Source organism: Dendrobates tinctorius, unplaced genomic scaffold (assembly GCF_039654945.1).
Source record: "Dendrobates tinctorius isolate UK_male_01 unplaced genomic scaffold, ASM3965494v1 ptg000091l, whole genome shotgun sequence".
Lineage (NCBI taxonomy): Eukaryota > Metazoa > Chordata > Amphibia > Anura > Dendrobatidae > Dendrobates > Dendrobates tinctorius.
Window position 1 is genome coordinate 8745780 of NW_027361759.1, and position 9714 is coordinate 8755493.

At 41.8% G+C, this 9714-nt stretch overlaps 1 pseudogene; it reads left to right on the plus strand.

Annotated features, from left to right (window-relative positions):
* Positions 1-6176: 6176 nt before the first annotated feature.
* Positions 6177-9132, plus strand: LOC141098448 (uncharacterized; annotated as a pseudogene).
* The last annotated feature ends 582 nt before the right edge of the window (positions 9133-9714 follow it).

Sequence of the window (9714 nt, forward strand, 5' to 3'; positions counted from 1 at the left end):
CAAAGTAGGTTATGCAGCAAGTGTAAAGTAGCGTACGTAGTGTAAATGTAGTTGTAAGAGTATTCTGCATTAGCCAAATCAGAAGTCTTTCTGTAGTATGTATCTTTATATCATAATATATATAACAATAACAATCTATCTAATCTATGAGGGAAAATATATGCCAGGGACGGTATGTATCACCCAGGAGGTGCATAGAAGCATATTGAGGCCGCTGGAGTGCATTGCAATCACATACAAAGCTGTGTTGCAGTACAGAGTAAAAATAAGTTTGATCTTGGACAAGCTATTTGCCCAAGGCAGATTTAAGAAAATCCGGCATGGGCTTTTTTTGAGTGAACTACAGGTTGGTGGTGGGGCAGTTCACTCCCTCCAGCCAGGTCTTACAAGTGGCCCATGGCCACAGATCTCATTTGAAAAGCCCTGCAGCAAAGGTTGGGTATGTCAGTGTTGCTTTGCAAGTTGCAGAGCAGGTGGCTCTGCAACATCTGGCTTATGTGTGCAGCCAACACAGGGCCAAGTGAAGCGAATGCCTGGTGTCCCCTCAGCATGACACGCTGGTGCAGTCGCCCTCAGCAATAGGTCTTGGATGCAGACTGTTTTGACAACCCTCCAGCTGCAATCCGGGTACCATTTGCTTTTCATTTGTGAGTTTTTGGACATTAAAAACATTTTGTTTTGAACTTCACTGGGTCACTGCCTCCCATACCGCACTACACTATCTAAATAAACTTCAATATAAAAGTACTCACTGTAATATAGTGTAATACGGGGTTAACCTGACCAATACATTGATATAAACAATTTATTCTATGTTCAGATTTCATGTTTTTCATTGTGCTTGTTCTAAATCCTCAACCAAATCCTGTTTGCTGTATGTAGGATCTCATTATAGTTGTACATTCTATCATTTCTTGCTCAAAACAATGTCTTTTTCAATGTTCTTTCTCAAAATAACAAGGTTATTCTCTGACACGTATGTGCCCTAGAATAAATCATTATATTAAACAACAAAATCATATAACTTCCTGTATAGATATAATGATATCAATAGAGCTGTACCAGAAATACAAGTTTAAAAAGCAACTAAAGAAACTTAAATTAGACATCTGATTAATGTATTAAGGGCATTGTGGCACACAACCACACAACCTTTGATGCAGTGCTCTAGATAAATCCCCAAATAAAGGTTAGGGATTTTTTTTTACAGTTTACAGGCAGAGTTTACTTTTAACAGGTGCTCATGGTAGATGGATATGTGTTTGCTTTTATTGAAAGTAATTATGCCTGTATTCATAGATTGGAGTGGTATAATTATTTGCCATATTTAAGAAAAAGCATTGCTAATTGATATTGCAAGTTTGTTTTATTTATTACCTTTATTATAACTGTCTAAAACTTAGCTTAAAGGTAATCTGTCACCAAATTCATGTTATCTGTGTGAGAGTGGTGAAGATGGCATTCCACTTCTCTGACAATCGCTGGCTGGTGGCTAAATGTATGAAAATGTATCTTACATGTGTTTTACAGTACAGTATTGTATTTAAAAGTTATCCATCTTTTGTTGCCGTTCCTGTTAGTGGGTAAACAGGGTTAACGCTAAGGCTTGCCCAGGTTGGTGAGGAGGTTTGTGAATTGTAAGTTAGTGATAGGAATAGGAAGTTGAGTAGAATATATAGAATGTAGTTCAGACAAGGAAAAAAGTGAGGACGCTCTCTGTTTCAAGTCAGCTGTGCAGGTGTGTGTGTGTATGTATACAAGAGAAAAAAACGAGAGACAAGAGTAAAAGTACAAAAAGGGAACAGTGGGAAGAACTCCATTGGTTTCAGCAGAATACTCTTAGGAAAATTTGAGTTGGATGAAACTGGTCCGACTAAGTCAGAGTTTCGTCCGAATCCCGACCCCAATGCAAGTCAATGGGGAATAAAAGTCGGCATTGAGCGGATGACATTCATTCACTCATTATTTCCACAAGCAAGGGGGAGTTCAAAGTACACATAGTGGCTTAAAGGACAGTACTCCCACAGGCAGAAGGGTGCAGAGTACACACAGCAGCTTAGAGGACAGTACTCTCCTCCCACAGGTGGGGGTGCAGAGTGCACACAGTGGCTTAATGGATAGTACTCCCACAGGCAGTAGGGTGTAGACTACACACAGAGGTTAAAGGACAGTACTAACACAGGTAGTGGGGTGCAGAGCACACAAAGCGGCTTCAAGCACTGTACACAAACAGGTGAGGGGGTGCAGAGTTCACACATTTTAGCACAGAACTCTCATAGACTGATTTACAGAGTACAGACAGTGGCTTATATTTCAGTACTATTACAGTACTACCTCAGATGTGGGTTGTGAGTACAAATCATTTTTTTTAACACTGCGCAGTCAGAATCTGTCCTTCACTCCAGCTGCATCCTATCCCTACACTAATGAGAGCATAATGGCGGTGGCACTCATGATCCTGCCTTTATACAGGTCGAGCCACTTGCTGCGCCAGACAGTCACAGCCATGCCAATACTTGTCATGGCTGTGATGACTATGGAAGTGCCCATAGTGATGGAACTGGAGCGGATTTGCAAGGAAGAATGGCAGAGGATCCCCAAATCCAGGTGTGAAAAACTTGTTGCATCAGTCTCAAGAAGACTCATGGCTGTACTAGCTCAAAAGGGTACTTCTACTCAATACTGAGCAAAGGGTCTGAATACTTATGACCATGTGATATTTCAGTTTTTCTCTTTTAATAAATTTGCAGAAAATTCTACATTTCTGTTTATTTTCATTCAAGACGGGATGCAGAGTGTACATTAATGAGAAAAAAATGAATTTTTTTTAATTTACCAAATGGTTGCAATGAATCAAAGAGTGAAAATGTAAAGAGGTCTGAATACTTTCCGTACCCACTGTAGATACAGTGTATACAGTATATATATATATATATATATATATATATATATATATATATGTAGAAAAAGGTCGCACTCGACAGGATAAAATGTAGCTCCTTTATTGACACATAGTTACATGTCAGGTCAGAGTAGAGTGGCAAGAGTGTTCACAAGCTGACAACAGCCGTTTCGCGCTGCTCTAGCGCTTCCACGTGGAAGCGCTAGAGCAGCGCGAAACGGCCGTTGTCAGCTTGTGAACACTCTTGCCACTCTACTCTGACCTGACATGTAACTATGCGTCAATAAAGGAGCTACATTTTATCCTGTCGAGTGCGACCTTTTTCTACATATGGATTCAATTATTTGATCACTGCGAGGTCAAGCACCCAGGAGTATTGGATGACAGCTTGCTGCCAGATGCACACCATCAGCTGATATATGGTAATAGCGGTGCCGTCCGCGACTTCTATTTTCTCACTCATATATATATATATTGCACACTATTTGCGTATCTGTTTTACTAGTCTAGTTTGAAAATTGTACAATTTACAAAGTGCATGGATGCCTCTTTCTGCTTTTGGCAGCCGGTTAACTACCAATGTTTTTCGTGGACAAGTGGTACGTTCTGGCAAAACATTGGACAATACTGAAGACTTAACCCTTCCTGTGACCTCATTTGGGCAACTTTCCTTCTATGACATCTAGGAGATCTAAAAAGCTCAATGATCTACTAGTTAAAAGTAACTATGTTCCAGTTTAACCAAAATTCTTTGGATCTAGAGGACTGGTGATTGGATCTTTTCCATGCAGCCATTGTCTTGTTTGCGCCAATCTCCTTTGCTGCTCCACATTCGACTCATCTGATGGTTCCAAACAATTCCAAATTAGGCAACATCTGTCATGCAGCAGCACTAAAGCCACATGCAGCTGCTCTTTGGCACATGTAGGCTTGTCCTCAAGGGAACTGTGAGTACTGGTGCGGGAGCATATATGGGACATTGTCGTGGCCAAGACAGTGACAGACTCCTCTGATCTCAAAATAATTCCCCACCACTTTAAGGCTCATAACAACTGTAAGCCTAAATCTTTTATGGTTAAGGTTATAGAAGCTATTCATATGAGCATTAGGGGGGGTAATATTAAAAAACTACTAGCTCAATGTGAAAATAAAAGGATAGTGACACTTGACACTGTGACCACGAAAGGTCTAAATGAGATATTCAATTTTCCCCCCTTTTTATATATGCGCAGAACTTTGTTAATACCATGTTTCAGCCCTGCTCCTATCATGCCTCTCATCCCATTCCGGATTGTGCTTTTAGTGTCATTCATTTTATTTTATTGTCTCATGTTTAAATTTTATTTATTATTTCCATTATTATTTTTTTCCATTTAGAGCTGTTTCCCTGTTGTGGTGTCACCATCAACCTTTAATATTCTCCTTCTTATTGACCCCATTGATGTCCATCTCTTTTTATCATAAATGAATCGGCTACATTATACTGGATTTTGTGCACATAATATAAATGCACATTTTATAATATTGCCTGTGTAATTTTATCTGCTATGTATTGCTAACATTTAATTCTTATACCTGTTTCTGGTCCAGTTGTCCCGTAAGCTATTAAAGCGGGGTATTGTTATGTTTGAATCATTGTCCACTTATGCTGCTGCCTAGTGTTGCTCATCTCTAGATGAAGTCGCCTTGTACATCTGTGCCGTGCTGTCATTTGTCCCACATATGTTTTGAGTCTCTATGCCTCCTGCCATGATCGATTCCATTGCTTGCTTTCGCATATGTGCAGGGATGCCTGACGGCTAAGGCCGCTTTCACATGATGCAGCGGCTGCGATGCGCACACGCCAGAGGAGCAACTCCATTCGTCCATTATGTAACATGTGACCAGTCACTTGAACAGTAGTTATCTATATATATAATAGGCATTGTGATTACGCACTAATCCCGCCCCCTGCACAGTAGCTCCGCCCCCCACATCACCACACATAATCCCGCCCCCCACCCCATTACCACACACAATCCCGCCCCCACCACATTACCACACACAATCCCACCCCCCACCACATTACCACACACAATCCGGCCCCCAACACATTACCACACACAATCCCGCCCCCACACCACATCACCACACACAATCCCACCCCCCAACACATCACCAGACACAATCCCACCCCTTACCAATCACCACACACAATCCCGCCACCCCACCATATCACCACACATAATACTGCCCCCCACCACATCACCACACATATTCCCACCCCCCACCACATCACCACACATAATCCCACCCCCACCACATCACCACACATAATCCCGCCCCCCACCACATCACCACACATAATCCCGCCCCCCCACCACATCACCACACATAATCCCGCCCCCACCACATCACCACACATAAACCCGCCCCCCACCACATTACCACACATAGTCCCGCCCCCCACCACATTACCGCACATTATCCCCCCCACATTACCACACGAGGCTCCGTCCCCACACATTACCACATGAGGCTCCATCCCCCCACATTACCACACGAGGCTCCGTCCCGCCACATTACCACACGAGGCTCCGTCCCCCCACATTAACACATGAGGCTCCGTCCCCACACATTACCACACGAGGCTCCGTTCCCCCACATTAACACATGAGGCTCTGTCCCCACACATTACCACACGAGGCTCCGTCCCCACACATTACCACATGAGGCTCTGTCTCCACACATTACCACACGAGGCTCCGTCCTCACACATTACCACACGAGGCTGCGTCCCCACACATTACCAGACGAGGCTCAGTCCCCACACATTACCACACGAGGCTCCGTCCTCACACATTAACACATGAGGCTCTGTCCCCCCACATTACCACTCGAGTCTCAGTCCCCACACATTACCACACGAGACTCCGCCCCCCACATTACCACACGCAGCACTTCCTTTCTATGTAATTCAACCACTTCAGCCAAGGTAAACATACATTTAATGGCATCCGCATTCTCCCAAACAAAATGAGCCAAGAAGAGTCGCCACATCCATCTCACAGGCCGCAGTAAAATCCGGACAACGATGCAGTAGCTGATCAACAACAACAATATTGACAAAATCGTAGGATTGGTTATCAACAACGAACACCTGAGCAGACTGATAAGGACAGAGAGAGATATCACAAGGTTTATATCAACCGTGTGACAGAAAGAAGGGAAGCTGATATATATAACCAGCGTCAACGAAGAAGGAATTTGACACCTGCGGAAGTTGAAAGCAACAATGCCCGTCGATGTAAACTGCCACCACCTTCGAGGTATGCAGCAAGAAATCCAGATAATATACCCAGTGAACACCACGTGGGAAAGCGAGACGTTACGTGTAGTGATTGCGGTGCATCTCACTTTTGGAAAGCAAAATTACACAGTACAAAGTTTGCGTCGTGCTGCGGAAGTGGTACTATACACTTACGTGAAGTAAATGAATATCCTCAGCAGTTTCAAGCATGGTTAACTGAAGATACGAACTAGGCAAAAAATTTTAGAAAGAACATCAGAAAGTACAACAGTGCTTTTGCCTTTGCATCCTTTGGATTTCAGTCAATGAAATTATCCGGTGGCCCACCCGTTTTAGTCATTCATGGACAAATGTACCACTGTACATCAACTTCTCTAAGGTAAAAGACCTGAATACAATTAAATGTACGTTTTTAATTCATTCCTACTATTTTTAATAATTACAAATATATTTGTGCTTTCTTTAGATCTGATACTCCTTCATATTCACAACTCTACATATTGGATCCTGAGTATGCAAACATTCAACGATTAAATAATGAGCAAAATGAAGGATGCAAGAGGGACATAATGAATACTATTGACTGTTTACTCAGAGATATCAACCCATTTGCTCAGGCTTTCAAGATGATGAAGGATTTGATTGATCAGCGAGGCTATGACCAGCATAAAATCGAAATGTGGATAACCAAGGATAGACAACACGACCCTCGCCGATACAACTTGCCGACAGCCAATGAAGTTGCAGCTGTGTTTGTCTCCGATGATGGAGAGCCGCCGATCAAAAGAGACATTGCTGTTCATCCCATTCGGCAGTGAGGACTACAGAATATTGTGTACCATAGCCCAAACTGTGATCCAATGGTGTATCCACTCCTCTTTCCATATGGTGAACACGGATCGCAACCTGGAATACGGAAGCAAGGGAGAACTGCAAAAAGGAAAAGTCATGAAATGGAGGAAGATGACGATGAAGAACAGGAAGATATCAGTCACGATGCAGGGGAACAAGAAAAAAAAACAGAAATGTGTCGATGAGGGAATTCTATGCGTACCGCCTTCAGGATCGACAATCTGTCAACTCGCTGTTACATTCTGGCAAGTTGACACAACAATACATAATTGATGCCTACCTAAAGGTTGAAGTGCAGCGACTGGACTGGAACAGACAAAACCAAAAGAAACTCGGAGTAGAATTATATGTCGGGCTTATGGATTATATCAACAGTAGGGCTGAACAACAAGATCTGAGACCTAGTCGCATCGTCATACTTCCCTCTTCTTTTATCGGTGGAAAACGTGTCATGACACAGAATTATCAAGATGCGATGACTTTGGTAGCAAAATTTGGAAAGCCGGATTTATTTATTACATTCACTTGCAACCCACAGTGGGAAGAAATTCAGTCCAGCCTTTTACAACATGAAACAGCAATAGACCGCCCAGATTTGGTATCTACCATATTCCACTTAAAGCTGCAAGAGTTACTAAACGACTTGACTGCAAAAAAGGTGGAGTGATGGGACAAGTAAAGGCATACACCTACGTCATTGAATTTCAAAAAAGAGGTATTACGTACATTCATCTGAATGTTCGCAACAGTAATGTTAAGAATGGAATGATTAATAATGCACATTTAATGCATCCTTTTATTGTTTCAGGTCTTCCTCATTGCCATATGCTCTTAATTCTGGACGACGAAGACAAGTTTCAAGATACTATCGATTGTGACAATGCTGTTTGTGCAGAAATTCCTGACCCGGATATTAACAATGAGTTTTACGATGTTGTCACCAGCTGCATGATTCATCGGCCCTGTGGAGAACACAATAGAAATTCACTGTGTATGGAAGATGTAAAAGGAATCCGGACATGCTTAAAAAAGTTTCCCAAAGACTTCAGCAAAGAAATAAATATTAATGTGGATGGTTATCCAGTATACCGCAGACAAAAAGATAGAGATGTGGAAGTTGACAGCCGCTAGGTTGTACCATACAACCCCTACCTCTCTCAGAAATACAGCGCACACATAAATGTGGAAATCTGCTCTTCCATCCAGACCGTCAAATATATTTTCAAGTACGTGTACAAAGGACATGATGCAGCCATTGTTCAAGTGAACAAAGTCAGCAGCATCGGCACCTACCACTGGGACGAGATTTTTAAGACTTACATCGACACACGATATTTTGCATCGCCTGAAGCAATGTGGCGGCTGCGAAAATTTGAGATGTCTGCACGTTCCCATGCTGTAGAAAGACTTCCGGTACACCTACCTTTCCAACAACTAGTTTACTTTGAGGATGGAACGGAGCAGCTTTCTGTGGAAAAAGATCAGCGTGATGGCACAAAACTTACAAAATGGTTCGTTCTAAACCAAACTGATCCATCAGCACGTCAGTATTTATATTGTGAAATACCCTACCATTATGTCTGGACAAATAAGTTTTGGAAGACAAGAAAAAGAGGTGCTGGCAAGATCCTTCCAAGAATGTACTCTGTCTCTCCACAAGATATGGAAAGATTTTCCCTGCGCCTACTCCTCATGCATATCAAGGGTAAGTCATATTCATCTAATTGTACGTTATTAGATCATGCTGACTTTTTTATAATTTTTAATTATTTTCTTTATGTTGTTTACAGGTGCTACATCATTCGAAGATCTGAGAACAGTGGAAGGACACACATATGAAACTTATATTCTGGCAGCAAAGGCCATGGGATTATTGCATGACGATTCAGAGTGGGACAAAACAATGGAAGAAGCATCTTTATTTATAATGCCCGGTGAGCTTCGACAGCTATTTGCTGCAATCCTGAACTACGCCAACATCACAAGTGGACTTGATTTATACAACAAATATAAAAATAACATGATGGAAGACTTCCTCCTGACTCATAACGAATACATGGCCGAGCAGCAAACACTTGCCGATATCTAAGACCACTTACGACAGTTTGCTAAAGATTACCTTCTCCATCAGATGAATATAAAATGTGTGACATTGTTGATGTGGAAAGGGAGAAACAAGAATCTGAACGACTGCAGTTTCTGATGAACCTAGAACAACGAGGCGCCTTTGAAACAATCATGAATGCAGTTAATAATCCAACCACATCACAAAAATGTTTTTTTTATCTGGTGCAGGAGGTTGTGGAAAGACTTTCGTGTACAAGGCTTTGACATCTACTATACTTGGGAATGGTGTCATTGTAAAAACAGTTGCTCCTACCGGTTTGGCAGCTACATTACTAAAAGGTAATTTTAATTACGATTACAGAATACTGAAAAACGTAAATTTAAGATGTCTGTATTGAAGATTTTTTTTTTTGTTTTACACAGGCGGTAAAACAGTCCACTCCGGATTTGGAATTTCAATTCATTTGAATAAGAGAACTGTATCAAGTATTAAAGAAGGAACCTCAGTCTGCCGAGAGCTTCGAGATACTAAACTTATTATATGGGATGAAATTTCAATGTCTCATGCTCATCTTTTCAATGCCGTTGATAGAAGCTTACGTAT